At 34.2% G+C, this 18,558-nt stretch overlaps 1 non-coding gene across 1 annotated transcript; it reads right to left on the bottom strand.

Moving 5' to 3' along the window:
• Positions 1-6,881: 6,881 nt before the first annotated feature.
• LOC144454925 (U6 spliceosomal RNA) lies at positions 6,882-6,985 on the bottom strand. Its single transcript, XR_013483472.1, has one exon. It is a non-coding gene; the product is annotated as a U6 spliceosomal RNA (small nuclear RNA).
• Between the last annotated feature and the right edge of the window lie 11,573 nt (positions 6,986-18,558).

Here is an 18,558-nt window from a genome sequence, read left to right as displayed (position 1 = left end):
TCAGCCTTGTGTGGCCCATTGCTCTCTTTTCTCTCTAAAATTTGGCTTCTGACCTGATCCTTCAACTGAAACCACTCTTTCTGAAGTTACCAAGGATCTCTTAATTGACGGATTTAATGGACTTTTGTCAATTCTCATTCTTCTTAACTTCTTTCTAGCCACTGTCCATGTTGATCACCGTCTTCTCTTTGGTATCCTCTTCTCTGTACATTTTTGTGATACTGCTCTCTCCTGGTTCTCCAGATACCCATTTGAAGGCTCCTTTTCAATCTTTTTTTAATTCTTAAATTTTATTTTTAATTCATGGAATAAAAGAAGCATTTCCATAAAATAGTACAATAAAAAGATGATTGCACATGAAACTGCAAATCTACTATGCTCAACTTGCTATTCCTTTCAAAAAATACAACAAAATTATCATGTAAATTTCTTTTTTTCTTCTCCCACCCTAGAGATGGCTACCATTGGACATAAATAGGTATGCATATATGTATACACACATACTTACGTGTGCATATACATACATATATATGTAAAATTATTCTATACATCTATTTATCAGTTCTTTCTCTGGATGCAGACAGCATCTTTCTTTCCATGTCTTTCATAGTTAATTTAGGTATTTATAATAGTCAAAATAACTTGTTCTCTCAAAGTCATTCTTAAAACAATAGTGCTGTTACTGTATACAATGTTCTCTTGGTTCTGCACATTTTATTCTTCATTATTTCATGAAAGTCTTTCCATGTTTTTCTAAAATCATTGAGTTCATCATTTCTTATAGCAGAGTAGTATTCCATCACAATCACATACTACAACTTGTTTAGCCATTCCCCAACTGATGGGCATCCCTGCAATTCCCAGTTCTTTGCCACCACAAAGAGAGATGCTATGTACATTTTAGAACACATAGATTCTTTTCCTTTTCCCCTAATTAACTTCAGAAATAGACTGAGTAGTGATATTGCTGGATCAAAGGGTATAGGTGGTTTAATAACTCTTTGGGCATAATTCTAGATTGCTCTCCAAGATGGGAGGATCAGGCCTTGGAATCAGAAGGACCTGAGTTCAAATCTGGCCTCAGACACTTGATGCTTACTAACTGTGTGGTCCTCGGCAAGTCACTTAACCCCAATTGCCTCACCAAAAAAAAAAAAAAAGAAAATGGGTGGATCAGTTCACAATTTTACCAACAATGAATTAGTGTCACAATTTTTCTACATCCCCTCCAACATTTGGCACTTTCTTATTTTATCATTTTGCCAATCTAGTAGGTGTAAAATGATATCTCAAGGTTGTTTTAACTTGTATTTCTCTAATCATGATTATAAATTGTTTTGATTTCTTCATCAGAAAACTACCTGTACATATCCTTTGACCATTTATCAATTAGAAAATGACTCATTTTCTCATAGATTTGACAAAGTTCTTTATATATTTTAGATATCAGACCTTTATCTGATAAACTGTCTTTAATTTTTTTCCCCAATTTTCTGCTTTCTTTCTGATCTTGGCTACATTTGTTTTATTTATACAAAATTTTAATATGATATCAAAACTAACCATTTTACACCTAACTTTGCTCTCAATCTCTTTTGTATGATCTTTTCTCAGGTCATTCCCACTAACTGTGGATGTCTCTGAAGGCTCTGTCCTGGGCCCTCTTTTCTTCTCCTTCAATATTATTTTGCTTGGTAATCTAATCAGCTCCTATGGATTCAATCATCATTTCCATGCAGATGATTTTCAGATCTATTTGTCCAGCCCTTTTTCCTGACTTTTAGTCTTATATTTCCAACTGCCTATTCAAAATAATAAACCTAATATCTTGTAGACATCTTAAACTCAACAAGTTAAAAACTGAACTTATTAGTTCAACCTTCTAGTTACCCAGGCTCATAAAATAGGTGTCATCCTTGACCCCTCACTCTCTCACACACACCCAATATCCAAAGTTGCCAAGTTCTAACTTTTTTGTTTCATAATGTATCTTGTATATGGCCCTTTCTCTTCTCTGATACTGCCACACCCTGGTACAGGCCCTCATCATCTCAAACCCGGGCTATTGCAGTAGTCTGATAGTTGATCTACTTGCTTCAAATCTCTCCCAACTCCAGTCCTTCCTTTATTCAGCTGTTAAATTGATTTTTCTCAAGCATAAGTTATCCTTCATCCAATCAACTCCAATGACTTCCCATTGCCTCTAGGTATAAATATAAAATCTGCTGTTTGATTTTGGAAGCTCTTTATAACCTGGTCCCTTCTTACCTTCTTTCTTCTTAAACCTTAGTGTCCCTATTTTGTATTCTTCAGTCAAATGAAACTGGCCTCCTTGCTATTGTTCACATATGATACTCTATCTCCCTATTCCAAGCATTTTCACTAGCTGTCCTTAATGTCTGTCTCTCCTCATCTCTACCTACTTACTTCTTGGCTTCCTTCAAATATCAGCTAAAGTCCTAACTTTCTGGTCTTCCTTAATCACATTGTCTTCCATGAGGTACTACCCTCAATTTATCCAGTACATATTTTACCTGTACTTAGTTGGGCAGGAGATTTCAGGGTGTGGCTAATGAGACATTAAAATGGCAAACAATAGGATCAAAAATAGATATAGAAGCAAACCAAGCCCAAGTAGGGAGATTGATCACAAGAAAAGGGATGAGACAACCAGATGACATGATTTTAATGTGAATGAGATAACAGAAGTAGGAAGATGGGAATCTATTCTTCAATGATTATATTTAAAAAATTCTAGATTTGTGAGATAGTGTACTCCAGAAAGTTATTGAGATATAGGCATGGTCATACAACTGCAGGGTAGAATTAGTATGAAGAAGACGACTGGAATTGGAGAAACTGAGGAATTCAGAGGCTGGTTTGTTAGAAGGATGGTCAATATAAGAACTGAAGTCCCTGAGTCTAATGGCAAGGGCTGAGGTATATAGGAAGACTATGATTCAGATATGAATGTCATGGAAAAAATTCACAAATTTCTGTGTACAACTTAATTAGCAAGCGTTTATTAAGCACCTGCTATGTTCCAGGCACTATTCTGGGTGCTGAGGATAAAAAGACCAAAATAAATGAACAAACAAAAACTATGAAACAATTCCTACTCGAAAAGACCTTATATTCTAAAATATATAAATCTAAATATTTGAAGAATATACATAAAAAGAACAAATACAAATCAATATAAGGTAGTTAAATATAAGCTAATTGGGGAAGACACCTGCATTTCGGGGAAACGAGAAACACATCATGTCAAGGTTAGAACTTGAGATAGAGTTCTAAATGTAAAATACAATTTGGCTGGAATGTAGAGTACAGGAAGAAGGAATGATGTATAAGAAATCTGTAAAAGTAGGTACAGGACAGATTGTGAAGTGCTTTAAAAACCAAATAGAGGAGTTGATATTTTCTACTAAAGGCTGAGTTTATAGGCTAGTGAGAGAAGCAGAGTTAGTTCTGTACTTAAGGAAAATCACTTGGGTAGCTATATGGAGGAGGCATTGGAGTTGGGAGAGGGATGACAGAAAGATCAAATAGGCTGTTACAATAGTCCAACAAAGAGATGATGGCATTCTGAATTAAAGTAGTGGCTGTGTGAGTACAGAATGTGTTGAATGTGAAATGTGGTGGAGATAGAAACAGAAACATTTGCAAACTCATGGGAATATATAAGTTGAGGGAATGAGGAGTCATGGATGATACTGAGGTTATGAACTAGAGAAAGAAGGGTGGTACCTTTGACACAAATTGGAATGGTTAGAAGGGAGATTTATTTGATTGGAAAAGATAAGTTCAGATTTGGACACATTAAATTTGAAAAGTTTTAAGGACATCCCATTTTGAAATGTCTACTAGACAGTATCCTTCTTATGTGTGAACCTTATCGGAAGGAATAGGGTTAAGAATATGAGAGAAAGAAACATGAGCTTGCCACTTAAACTGGAGTTCCCAAGTTAATCAAGAAGCATTTGTTTAGTTTTTATGATTGGGACTGGCAGTACAACAAGAGAAAGTTTGCTATGGCATGCCTCATTGGCAGAACTAAACTGAGAGAAGACTTGCAGAGTTAATTAGCATTGTTTAAGCTAACATTCAGCTTTGAAAATTGAAATATACAAAGAAGGATGTCATAAATTTGACAATTGCTTTTTTTTCCTCTGCAGATATTATCATTTGGCCTTCATTAGTGAAAACTATTACCCACCTAACTTTCCAGGCTGGGATAGGGCAAAAAGACAGCATGTATGAAAACAATTAACTGATTATTACTGTTGTAACTAGCATAATTCTTTTTCCAAAAATAATTGAGATTTTTAATACAATTTCCAGGGTCATTGAACTATCACAGGATCACAGATTTAGATCTGGAAGGAGACTTTAAGGTCATATAATCAAACCTTTCACTTTTCAGATCAGGAAGCTGAAGCCCAAAGAGGTTAATTATATGTTAAATTACTTGGCCAAGGCCATATTGGTAATAAGTAGAATTGCCTAGGAAGAAGACAATTGGCTGGAATACATTTAGGAAATTATGCAGCACTTTCAATGACCTTAAAATTCTCCCTGAAACAAAATCCCATTTTACTAATACTAAAGTCCTTATGGTGATGTTATATAGCTATGAATCTTTAAATTTATTTAAATTTAAATTTAAATTAGGCTTAAAATTATATGTCACCCAAAGGTCAGTGACAGATCTATTGTGGGTATAAATAGGGTGAAGCATATTTTGAACAGTGAATTACATGCATGAAGTAACATAAATGGAATCAGTCAGTCCATAAATATTTTACTAAGTGCTCACTATTAGTGAGGCACTTTACTGCTAGAAATACAAGGATAGGGAAAAACCAAAACCAAAACCACTATCCCTGCCTTCAAGGAACTCCCATTCTAAAGGGAGAGAAAACATGAAAATAGGGACATCCAAGATATATAAAGAATACACTCAGTTAATATCGGAGGGAGGCATTGGAAGGGAGTGGGGGAGATGGGAAAGGCCTCTTGTGGAAGGTAAGATAAATGAAGGAAGCTAAGAGGCAGAGGTGAGAGAACAGGCATAGGAGAAGTCATTAAAAAAAAGTCTGAATGTGGAGATGGAATGTTGTATGTGAGGAATAGTAACTAGACCAGTAAAGTTGGATTATAGAGTATGCAGAGGTGTACAATGAAAGAAGACTGGAAACATAGGAAGAAATTGGGTTTTGAAGAGTTTTAAATGCCAAAAAGAAAATTTAAGCCTGATCCCTGAGGTAAATACAGAGTTTATTGAGGTAAAACCTACTTTTCAGTAAAATCATTTTGGCAGTTGGGCAGAGGATGGACTGGAGTGAGGAGAAACTTGAGGCAGGGAGACTACCTAGATGGGTATTTCAGTGGTACAGATGAGAGAAGTGATAAAAAGAGTATTCTAGAGTGGTGCTGTGTGAGTAGAGAGGAGACAGCATATACAAAGGGTATTGTAAATGAAGAAATGACAAGATTTGACAACAGATTGGTATGAGGAATGGAGGATAACATTGAGGTTATAAATCCTGTGGATGGGAAGATGGTGGTTTCCTTTACAGTAATAGGAAGGTTGGGAGAAGGAGAAAGTTTTTTTGGGGAAAGTTTATGACTTCTATTTTGGTCAGGTTGAGTTAGAGGTGTCCAAAAGGCAAATGAATAACTGGAAAAGGAGGTGACCCATTTATGTAGGAAGAATGAGGAATAGCACATGGAAAGACATCAGGCTGCTTTGGTGCCTAACATCAGATGATCAAGAAGGCCCCCAGTAGGTAGTCTTGGATCAGCTCCCAGAGGATGATTAACTGAAGAATGTAGACCAGAATTATTCAGGGTAAGGAAGGGGGTCAGCACCATAAGAAAGAGTTCCATATTAATGGCATCATAGATTATATATATTTCAACAGTTTGATGGAAAATGGAAGTAAGGCCTTATTTCGCTGTGTTATTAGTCCATACAAATATCTGAATTTCTCTTGATTCTTCATATTCATCATTTCTTACTATATGGTAGTATTCTATTACATTCACATATTAAAGTTTAATTGGCCATCCCTCATTTGAAAGATACCCACTTTGATTCTATTTCTTTGTCCCCAGAAAGATGGAAAATTTGGCATAAATTAGAGACTCAAAGCATGTGTGGGTCAAAGCATATGTGGACAGACTTGTCACTTTAAAAAACAATTCTTAATTGATATCCGTAATAATTGGACCACTTCTTAGATCCATCAATAACACCTAAAGCTGTCTATCTTCCAATAGCCCCATCCTGTTGGTGAAACCAATGAGTTGCTTTATTTTGCATTTCTATTACTACTAGTGATTGGTGGCACATTACCATATGATCAATTTTAGTTTGCAATAGTTCTTTTATTAGCTGTTCATATTTGTAAACCATTTATCTATTGGGAAATGGCTCTTGATATTGTATATTCATATCAGTTCCATATATAACTTGGATATCAGAGATATATTTGATAGAAATATTTTCCCACTCTATCATTTATCTCATAATTTTTTACTTAATTTAATTATGCAAGAGCTTCTTGCTTTTATGTATTTGAAATTGTTTTTCCTTTTATAATCTCCCCATCATTTACATAGTTAATAATTTTTTGTAGGCAACTGGGGTTAAGTGACTTGCCCAGGATCACACAGCTAGTTAAGTGTCAAGTGTTTGGTTTGAGGCGAGAGTTGAACTTGGGTCCTCCTGACTTCAGGGCCCGTGCTCTATCCACTGAGCCACCTAGGTGCCCCCATAGTTAATAATTCTTAACCAGGCCATATTTGTGAAAAGCAGCTTCTATTTCTTTGTGATATGACCTTATATATTGAAGTCACATATCCAGTTTTAGCCTATAAACATGGAACACTACAAATTTGCATTTACCCTTGTGCAGGGGCCAAGCTAATCTTCTCCATGGCATTTCAGTTTTAGCATATATTCTACAGAAGCAAGAACAATGTCAGATATTTATTAGTGAAATGTAATGCAAAGAGTCTTTTATAATCTATATTTTCCCCAACTCTTTCTGAATTGAGTTTGTACAAAAGTTCTTGTGTTTTAGATCATCAAAAAAAAAATCTAATTTTTTTTTATAATATTCTCCCTCCCTTGGGTGATTGTGCTTCTTTCACATCCAAAATTATGAGAGAGAAAACTTCTATTTTCTTATATCTTATTTTTGGGGTGTTACTTTTTTATATTTAGAAACTCTAATTATCTGGCCATCCAAAGTCCTACTCTGATGCCCCATCATGGCACGGATATGACCCTAAGTTCTCAAAGATTGTCAGTGTAGTACACGCTCTGACCAATTCTACCACATTGGAATTCTACCACAGTTTAGCTCACTTCACATTTGTTTCAGTTCATATAAGTCTTTCCAGCTTGGAAAGGCTCAGAGTATGGACTCAGCAATGCATCAAGACTGCTTTCTCAATACTAGCCTAGTTAAATATGGAAAGATTCATCATCAGTAATCTGGTCACTTGGCAATGAATTCTTTGGCCATGGAAATCCATGAAACACAGAAAACACAGAGTAGATTTAAATCTTATGTGCTCTCTTTTGGTTTCAGTAGTGAAATTGGCAGAGTGGTAGAGAAGGCAAAAGTAGATGCTAAAAATTAGTTTTTAGATTAAATAATAATAATAATAGCCAACATTTATATGGTACTTACTATGTGCTAGACACAATGATAAGTGCTTTACAATTATTATCTCATTTTATTTAAGTTTTAGCTTAGCTGGTGACACTTTAAATATGAAATCCATGTCCAGTGAGTGACCTTTATAATGACATAAAGAACTGAATCATATCAATCTCAACATTCTCACTATAAATGAAAACATCATTCTAGCTAAACAGAAATAAGGCTCACAAGCTCTCCATAGAGAGACAAACAGAGGACTTTACAGAAGTGGTTTAATGTATTCCCAAGAGTAATAAGAAACATCATTTCATGCGTTAGTAATTTCAGATGGAAGCATTAATATTTTGCTTTTTATTGTTCAATCATTTAATTTGTGTCCAACTCCTCATGACCCCATTTGTGGTTTTCTTGCCCAAGATATTAGAGTGGCTTGCCACTTCCTTCTCCAGCTCATTTTATAGATGAGAATCTGAGGCAAACAGAGTTAAGTGACTTGCCCAGGGTCACACAGCTAGTAAATGTTTCAGATCACATTTGAATTCATAAAAATGAGTCTTCTGATTTCAGGCCTGGCACTCTATCCACTGCACTACCTAGCTGTGTCAATATAAGTATTTACAAAAAAACCACCATAAAAATAATTTTAGTTTATCCATATATATCTGTTTCAGAGGGTGAAGAATTAGAACAATTGTATGAAGAACGCAATAAACCCTCCAAGTCAAGTCAACATATACTTTAATATTTTGTTACTTCTATACAAAGATTAACATAGTTGAGGATGGCAAGAAAAATACTGGAAATTGTGCATCTAATATAAGGAATGAGAGAGGCCAAAGAATTATAGACTACCCAGAAGCCATAATTATTTTAATGTTAATATTTCATTTTCCCCAGTTACATGTAAAATAATTTTTAATCTTTTTTTCCACAATTTTGAGTTTCAAATTCTCTTCCACCCTCCTTACCTCCCCCATTATTGAGAAGGTGAGCAATTTGATAAAAGTTATACATGTGCAGTCAAGCAAAACATATTTCCATATTAGTCATGTGAAAGAAAATGGACCAAAAAACTTCAAGAAAAATGAGGAAAGTAAAATAGCAGAAGGCTTCAATCTACATTTGGATTTCATCAGTTATTTCTCTGAAGGTGAATAGCATTTTTTATTAAAGGTCCTTCAGAATTATCTTGGATCTTTGTATTGTTGGGAATAGCTAAGTCATTCACAGTTGATCATTATACGATATTACAATTACTGTGTACAATATTCTCCTGGTTTAGTTCACTTTAGATTTGTATCAGTTCGCATAAGTCTTTCCAGCTTTTTTGAATGCATCCTACTCATTATTTCTTATAGTACAGTAAAATTCCATTACAATTATATACCACAACTTTTTGAGCCATTCCCCAATTGATGGGCATCCTCTCAATTTTCAATTCTTTGCCACCACAAAAATGAGCTGTTATAAATATTTTTTGTACATATGGATCCTATTTTTGGGATACAGACCTAATAGTGGTATTGCGGGGTCAAAGAGTATGCACGGTTTTATAGCCTTTTGGTCATAGTCCCACATGGCTCTCCAGAATGGTTGGATCAATGCATAACTCTACTGACCATGCATTAGTGTTTCAATTTTCCCACATCCTCTCTGACATTTGTCATTTTCCTTTTTAGTAATATTAGCCAATCTGATATGTGTCATGTGGTACCTCCTAGTTGTTTTAATTTGTATTTCTCCAATCAATACTGATTTAGAGTATTTTATATGACTATAGATAGGTTTGATTTCTTCATCTGAAACCTGCTTGTTCATGTCCTTTGATCACTTATCAACTGGGGAATAACTCATTATAAATTTGACTTCATTTTCTGCATATTTGAGAAATGAGGCCTTTATCAGAGATATTTACTGTAAATTTTTTTCCAGTTTTCTGTATTCCTTCTAATCTTGGTTACATTGGTTTTACTTGTGTAAAATCTTTTAAATTTAATATAATCAGAATTATCTATTTTATATCCAGTAATGCTCTCTCTCTCTTGTTTGGTCATAAATTCTTCTTTTATTCATAGATCTGACAGGTAAACTATTTCATACTCCCCTAATTTGCTAATGATATCACCATTTATGTCTAAATCATGTAATCATTTTGACATTATCTTGGTATATATTGTGAGATGTAGATTTATACCTACTGTCTGTCTAACTGCTTTCCAGTTTATCCAGAAGTTTTGGTCAAATAGTGAGTTTTTATCCTAAAATTTTGGATTTTTGCACTTATCAGACACAAGATTACTATGGTTCTTTTCTACTATGTATTATGTACCTAATCTATTCCACTGATTCATAAATGTGTTCATATAGTTCCTGGATATATATGTTCATGTGGTTCCTGAATATTGTAAATGTGTTCATATGTCCTAGATGTGACTTTCAAGTATTTTATATTGTCTATGACTATTTTAAATGGAATTTTTCTTTCTCTTTCTTTTTCTTGCTACTGGACTTTGTTGGCAATTATATAGAAATGCTGATGATTTATGAGGGTTTATTTATATCTTGTGACTTTGCTGAAGTTGTTAATTATTTCAAATAGTTTTATTCTCTAAATATACCAACATATTGTCTGCAAAGAGTGATAGCTTTGTCTCCTCATTGCCTATTTTAATTCCTTCAATTTCTTTTTCTTGTCTTATTGTTAAAATTAATATTTCTACAGTACTGAATAATAATGGTGATAATAGGCATTCTTGCTTCACTCCTCCTGATCTTATTGAGAAGGCTTCTAGTTTATCCCTGTTATAGATAATATGTGGTGTTGGTGTTAGATAAATATTACTCATCATTTAAGGAAAGCTTCATTTATTACTATGTTTCTAGAGTTTAATAGGAATGAGTATCGTATTTTGTCAAAAGCTTTTTCTGTATCTGGAGATTATATGATTTTTATGGGTTTTCTTATTGATATGGTCAATTATGGTGATAATTTTCCTAATATTGAACCAGACCTGCATACCTGGTATATATCTTACCTGGCTATAATATATAATCCTTGTGATATATTATGGAAATCTCCTAGTATTTTATTGAAAATTTTTTGTATCAATATTTATTAGGGATATTGGCCTCTTCCTGATTTAGGTATGAACATCATATTTGCGTCATAAAAAGAATTTGGTAGAATTCCTTTGCCTATTTTTTCCAAATAGTTTATATAGTATTAGAATCAATTTTTCTTTAAATGTTTGGCAGAATTCACTTCTGAATCCTTTTGCTCCTGGGGACTTTTTCTTAGGGAGGTCATTAATGGTTTGTTCAATTTATTTTTCTAAAATAAGTTAAGTATTCTATTTCCTCTTCTGTGCATCTGTGCAACTTATATTTTGGCAAATATTCATCCATTTCATTTAGATTGTCAGATTTATTGACATATAATTGGGCAAAATAGCTCCTAATTATTGCTTTAATTTCCTCTGCTTTGCTGGTGAATTTACCCATTTCATTTTTGATTCTGGTAATTTGGATTTTTAAAAATCAAATTAACCAATGATTTATCTATTTTATTGTATTTCCCATTAAACCAGCTCCTAGTTTTATTTATCAGTTTATTAGTTTTCCTACTTTCAATTGTATTCATCTCTCTTTTGATTATCAGGATTTCCCATTTAGTGTTTAATTGGGGATTTTTATTTTTTTCTCTTTCTAATTGTATGTTCAATTCATTGATCTACTCCTTCTCTAGTTTATTGATGTTGTGTTTAGAGATATGTGTTTTCCCGTAGGTACTACTTTGGCTGCATCTCATAAATTTCGGTATGTTGTCTCATTTTCATTTTCTTTAATGAAATTATTGATTGTTTCTCTCATTTGGTCTTTGATCCACTCATTCTTTAACATTAGATTATTTAATTTTCAATCTATGTTACCATGGTCCTTTATTAAATGTTATTTCTGTTGTATCATGTTCAGAAAGGATGCATTTAATATTTATGCCTTTCTACATTTGAGTTTTTTATGCCCTAATACATGGTCAATTTTTGTGTAGGTGCCACATACAACTGGAAAAAAAATTCTACATTCTTTTTTTATTCTCATTCACTTTTCTGTAGAGGTCTATCATATCTATTTTTTCTAAAATTCTATTCATCTCCTTAACTTCTTTCTTGTTTATTTTTGGGTTAGATTTATGTAGTTCTGAGAGGGGAAAGTTGAGGTTCCCCACTACTATGGTTTTATTGTCTATTTCTTCTTGTAGCTAATTTATTTTTTCCTTCAAGAATTTGGATGCTATACCATTTGCAGCATATATATTTAGTATTGATATTACTTCATTATATATGGTACCTTTTAGCAAAACGTAGTTTCCCTGCTTTTCTCTTTTAATTAGATCTATTTTTGCTTTTACTTGTCTGAAATCATGATTGCCATCCCTGCTTTTTTTTTACTTCAGTTGAAGCATAATAGATTTTACTCCATCTCCTTATCTTTACTCTGTGTGTTTCTCTCTGCTTCAAGTGTGTTTCTTACAAACAACATATTGCATGATTCTGATTTTTAATTCACTCTACTCCCTGTCTCTGTTTTATGGGTGAATTCATCCCATTCACATTTGCAGTTATGATAACTGTATTTCTCTACAACCTATTTTTCCCTGTTTATCCTTCTTTCACTCTCCTTTTACCCTGTCCCTCATGAAAAATGTTTTGCTTCTGACTACCTCCCGCGATCTGCCCTCCCTTCTACCAGCCTCCTCCTTCTCTTATACCCCTACCCTTCTACTTCCCTAAGGGTAAGAGAGTTCTATGCCCAATTGAGTCTGTGTGTATTATTCTCTCTTGGAACCAATTCCAATGAGTAAGGTTCAAGCATTGCCTACCAACCCCTCCTCCATTGTATCATCCCATCATAGTCAATTCAAACCTGCTCCCTCTATATATACTTATACCATCTTCTCTTGCAGGAATATAAACATTGTATGTTTTCTCTTTCCTCCTTATCTTTTTATACTTCTCTTGAGTCTTGTGTTTGAAAGTCAAATTTTCCATTCAGCTCTGGTCTTTTCATAAGGAATGTTAAAGGTCCTCTATTTCGATAAATATTCATATTTCCCTTGAAGGATTATACTTAATTTTGCTGTGTAGATGATTCTTGCATATAATCTTAGTTCCTTTGCCCTCTGGAATGTCAGATTCTAATCCCTCAGATTTTTTAACCCTAAATCTTGTGTTATCCTGACTGTAGCTCCATGATGTTTGAACCATTTCTTTCAGGCTGATTCCAATATTTTCTCTTTTACTTGGGAGCTCTGGAATTTAGCTATAATATTCTTGGAAATTTTCATTTTAGGATCTCTTTCAGGAGGTGATCTGTGGATTCTTTCAATTAATAGTTCACCCTCTGGTTCTAGGATATAAGGGTAGTTTTCCTTAATTTCTTGAAAGATGATGTCCAAGCTCTTTTTTTGATCACGGCTCTCAGCTTAAAAATTCTTAAATTCTCTCCTTGATCTGTTTTCCTAGTCAATTGTTTTTCCAGTGAGATGCTTCACATTTTCTTCTATTTTGTTATTCTTTTGATTTTGTTTTATTATTTCTTGATATCTCATGGAGTCATTAGTTTCCACTTGCCCAATTCTAATGTTTAAGTAATTATTTTCTTTAATGAGTCTTTGCACCTCCTTTTCCATTTGGCCAATTCTATTTTTTAAGTTTTCTTCAGTGAATGTTTCTACCTCTTTTTTTCATTTGGTCAATTTAGCTTTTTAAAGACTTCTTCTCTTTAATGCATTTGTGTACCTCTTTTACCATTTGACCTATTCTATTTTTAAGATGTTATTTTTATCTTCATCTTCACTCTCATTTCTTTTCCCTATTTTTCCTCTACCTCTTTTATTTGATTTTTAATATCCTTTTTGAGCTCTTCCATGAGTTCTTTTTGGAGCTGCGATCAATTCATATTTTTCATGAGGCTTTGCATGTAGTCTGTTGACATTGTTGTTCTCTTCTGGGTTTGTGTTTTGATCTTACCTATCACCATAATAACTTTCTATGGCCAAGTTTTTTTTTCTTGCTTGTTTGTTTTTCCAGCCCATTTCTTCAATTTTAGCTTCATGTTTAAAAGTGGTCCCTGGTCTCAGGATGGAGAAGGCACTGTAGTATTGCTTTCTATAAAAGCTTCACATTTTTTGTTCTTGACTTCAGAACTAGTTCTGTGAATCTGTAAGTTTTCACTTCTTCTGAGGTAGTATGATTTAAGGAGAGGTATGGTCATGCTTTCCTGGACTGTATTCTGGTATGTGAGCAATGTTGAGTGTTATTTTCTACTCTAGAACTCTGACCAGTGACCCCACACCCTTATAGTGAGGCTCTAGTGTGCTAGTGCCCTTCCTAGTCCTGGGACTGTGACCCAGAACCTAGTATTGGCAATGCAATGGAATCCTGCACCCAGTATCACTGCTGGAGCTCAGGACTTCACTGCTGGTTTGCCAGGTGTTGCATGTGGCATGCACTGGACTTCATTCCCTTCTTACTCCAGTGAGATACATTTTCCCTGCCAATCTCCTAAGTTGTCTTGGGCTGGAATATTATTTCACCCTGTCCTTTTGTTAGTTTCACTGTTTTAGAATCTGTATGGAGACATTATTTTAAAATTGTTTGGAGGGTGATTTGGAAGAAATAAGCAGAGTCCCTCCCTTTCCTCTGCAATCTTGAAGCCATACTTTCTTAGAGAGATCAATAGGCTTTGAGCATTGAATAACCTAATCAAAATGAAATTATTTCTATGTTAACAGATAGGAACAGGTAGTTACTGAAATATGAGTCATTCCTTAATTCTATATAGATAGAGTGCTGACTTGTTTTTTAAATATATATATTTTATTTGTTTTATTAAATATTCCCAAGTACATTTAAAGTTTTACCACCCATTTTTTAAAAATTGAATTTTAAATTCTATTCCTCTCTCCCCTCTCCCATCCCTTGAAAAAGCAAGAAATATAATAGCAGTTATATATATGAAATATGTGAAACATTTCTTATGAGCCACATTGCAAAAGAAAACACCCACCAAAAAGAAAAATTAAATAAAAAATATGCTTTAATCTGAGTGCTAACTTGTTAGATAAAAGATAAAAAATATTACAAACTAAAATAAAAATGAGAATAACATAGGTCACTTAAAACAATTCTATTCTGACCTATTTAAATAAGTTTCTGAGTCAATAAATCTACAAGCATTTATTAAGTACTTACTATGTGTCAGGCATTGTGCAATGTTGGGAATACAAATACAAGTAAGTAAGAAGCCAGACCTTGACCTCGGGGAGCTCATATTCCAATAGGAGAAGACAACACAGAAACAAAGCAGCTGTAAAGCATGGAGGGTAGGGTAGAGAAAAAAGACCCACTAGCGTTATAGTGGAAAAAATTCAGAGAATCAGAACTTGGAAAGGAATGAAGACATAGACGTTTGGGCAGGAACCAAACAATTGAAGGAAGGCACTGTAGCAGTAGGAGTGAATTTCTATGGTGAAAAGAAGTTGAACCATTGTGGAATAAGATGAAGATGAAAAATGAATAACGGAAGAAATGTCAAGGACACATACAATAATTTATACAGAAGTTTTGTTGATATAAATCAAGCATCATAACCAGGAGGCCAAAACAGATTGTAAAAGCATCCTAAGCACCACATATACTTACCAAGTAAACAGATGTGGCAATCAGAGGAACCAGATTACAATATAAACTCATTTGTCAAACCTTAGGGAGAAGTATGATGGAACATCATGAGAAGGATTACCTTTTAAAATAGAAGCAATGGAAGGTCAAAGTAGTTTAAAAACAAAACAAATTTGAGACAGAGCCAATTAAGCAAAATCATTCTGAGGACTCTAAAAATCTCACTGAATCCTACTCTTCCCTTAAACTATTGCCCTATATTGTCCCCACTTTCCTCAATCAACCTCTTTGAAAAAGTTTGGCAGCAGTGTTTTTTCTACTTTTCTCCCTCCCATTCTGTAAGTCATCTGTCATCTGGCTTTCATACTCATCATTCAACTAGTATTGTTTTCTACAAAATTACCCATGATCTCTTAACAGCCAAATATAATATCTTCTCAATATGCATTCTTTTGATCTCTTTACAACGTTTCATACTAGGGATCACCCTCTCCACCTGGATGTTGTCTCTTTTCTGAGTTTTCAATGACACTACCATCTCAGTTCTAGTCTCAACTGTTTATCTGCTCCTCAGCCTCGTTTGCTGGATCATCATTTGTGTTTTTCCCAGTTAACATGGGTTTTGCTCAAGGCTTTCTCCTGCTCTTGTTTTTCTCTCTTGTGCTCTTGTTCTCCCCTCCCACTTGGTGACCTTATCCACTTTCATGGATCAATTAACATCTCTGGTCTATGACACCCAGGTTTCTATGTTCAGGATTATCTCTCTTTTGAGATCCAGTCCCACAACAACAACTGTCTATTAGACATTTTGAATAGTATTTCCTGTGCATATGTCAAACTCAACATGACCAAAACATAACTCATGATCTTTTCATCTAAACCTACCTGTCATATGAACTTCCTATTTTTTCTATAACAGATCAAATTCTAGGCTGCTACATATGCTTGCTTTTTACTTAACTGATTTCCTCTACTTTCTGTCAGTGATGCCATGCAAGACAGTTTTTGGTAATTTCTGCTTTGAAATATATTTTGTGATTTTATAATACCAACTCCTTTTGTTCCTACTTTTTCTTTCTCTTCATATGTTTTATGTTTTGCTTTTTGTTTTGCTTTTCCATGTTGTGTTATCTTGTCTATTTTTAATAAATGTCTTCTTGATAATGTTGCTAATTTGGCATTGTCTGTAGACCTTTTCAGGTAGGATAGTCACTTTGAATATACATGTCATGTGCACTGAATAATCTAATCAATATTTTTTTTCATTTTGAATGTATCTTTAATAAATGACGTTTTCTTGTGTACAGAAAATTGATAGGTTTTATTTTCTAATCAGATCTGCCACTTACTTATTTGACTGTTTAGTGTATTCACAGTTTAGATTATGATTCCAAGCTTGTGTTTTCCACCATTAATTTATTTTGTGCTAATTTTTATCACCTTCCTTAAGTCAGCATTTTTCACTGTGACCAGTTTGGTTTTACTACCTTAATATGCTAGTGTATACCCACAGATTTTCCCTCCATTCCTGTTTAACTACCTATTCTAAGTTTCTTAAATTTTCTTATACTGGTAATTTCTCTTTCCTTCTTCTTTACTTCATCTACTTCTAGCCATATTTGGCTCTACTTTTTTCCATGTTCTATTGAATATTTAACTCAAAATCTTCCTTCTCTTCTCACTCTCTCCTTCAACCTCTTAAATTAGGGAACATTCTTTTGCAGAACCCATATCAAAAATGTTTTCCTTCTTTTTTTTGTCCTCCTTATGTTTCTTCTTTTCTAATCTATTCTGCATCCTATTATCCAATTAATGGATTATTTCTTTTTATAGAAATAAATTATTTTTTCCTTTATATTGCTCAGGGTAAGGATCTTGGAGTGCCAAATTTCAATTCCCTCCTCTCTCCTCTTTCTATATGATTACATGTGTAGATCTTATTCCAAATTCCCATTTTTCTGTTTTATTTTATTTTTTTACTCTTACAAATATCAATTCATGGAGGAAGGAATGGTGAATGGAAGCAGAGTTATATAATGGAAGTCTTGCTGTGTCAAGAGTTTTGAGGTCTCAACCTCCATTGGCTCATAACTTGATCTCTCATTTCTCCAAAAGCCAGGTTGTCTTATTTCTGGTCCTATTTTCCCTCTCCCTCTCCCTATGACCACCCTGGATGCTGGCTTCTCTCAAAGATTTAGACACACCTTCTCCTGAATAGGGACACTGAATAGAGAGATACAATCTTTTTTCAGAGAAGGTGGTCTCCTAATGTGGCATATTTCATGTGTAACACCACCACCACCACCCCCAGGTGAAACATAATAAGGTACTTGCCTCTTTCCACAGACATCCAGTTCCAAACACATCCCCAATATGAATGTTCTTCATTAGACCTTTTATTTTCTCTTCCCATGGTGGGATCTCCCTTTTGTTCTCCCATTCTATTCCTTCATTACATTGATTTTTTTCTATTCTTCCACAGCTGCCACTCATTTTAAAAGATCAGAAAAGTTACTCTCCCTTCTCTATTCACATAGGTTATTAATAGCAGGGGTACGTTGCCAGTTCCTCTTTCTCTCTGTACATCCTTACATTAATATTCCTCACAAAATATATTTATTCACATTGCAAACCTCAGGATTGAGTCCTTGACTACTGTTTTAGGTCTTCCTCTGTCCCTTCTCCAAATTATTTAAATTCCATCTAAATCTTTGGCCCCCTGAGTCCTTTGATGATTTCTCCTTCTTTTTTATTTTACTCAGTTCAATTTCTTTTAAAAAATAACCCATAAATTCAAGGAAAATTATTTCTTAGTCCTTTTCGGGGGGATAATTTTAGAGTACAAGCTCTGAGTTCACTCTCCCAATCTCCCCTAGCATTGGCAATTTGGTCTCCAGAGAACAGCTGGCTACTGCTTCCTTTAGGGTTCTAGGGGCAACTCTGAGAGGTCAAGGGTTCTCTCATACTATTTCTCATGAGTTCTTATCCATTATATTGTCCCCAATGTCAGTCTACTAGTGCTGTCTCTCCAATATCAGTTAACACCTATTGACATAAATTAGCTTTTACAAAAGCATATTTAATGAAAATATGTAGCAAGGACTTAGGTATGGCAACTTCCCGTCAAAAGTCTGAGATGCATTGTCCCAAAAGTCTATATATAGAGAATCCAAAGGAAAGTTGGGTGCAAGGTTAAC

Source organism: Phascolarctos cinereus, unplaced genomic scaffold (assembly GCF_003287225.1).
Source record: "Phascolarctos cinereus isolate Bilbo 61053 unplaced genomic scaffold, phaCin_HiC Scaffold_7;HRSCAF=346, whole genome shotgun sequence".
Lineage (NCBI taxonomy): Eukaryota > Metazoa > Chordata > Mammalia > Diprotodontia > Phascolarctidae > Phascolarctos > Phascolarctos cinereus.
This window is presented reverse-complemented; position numbering and strand designations above follow the sequence as displayed.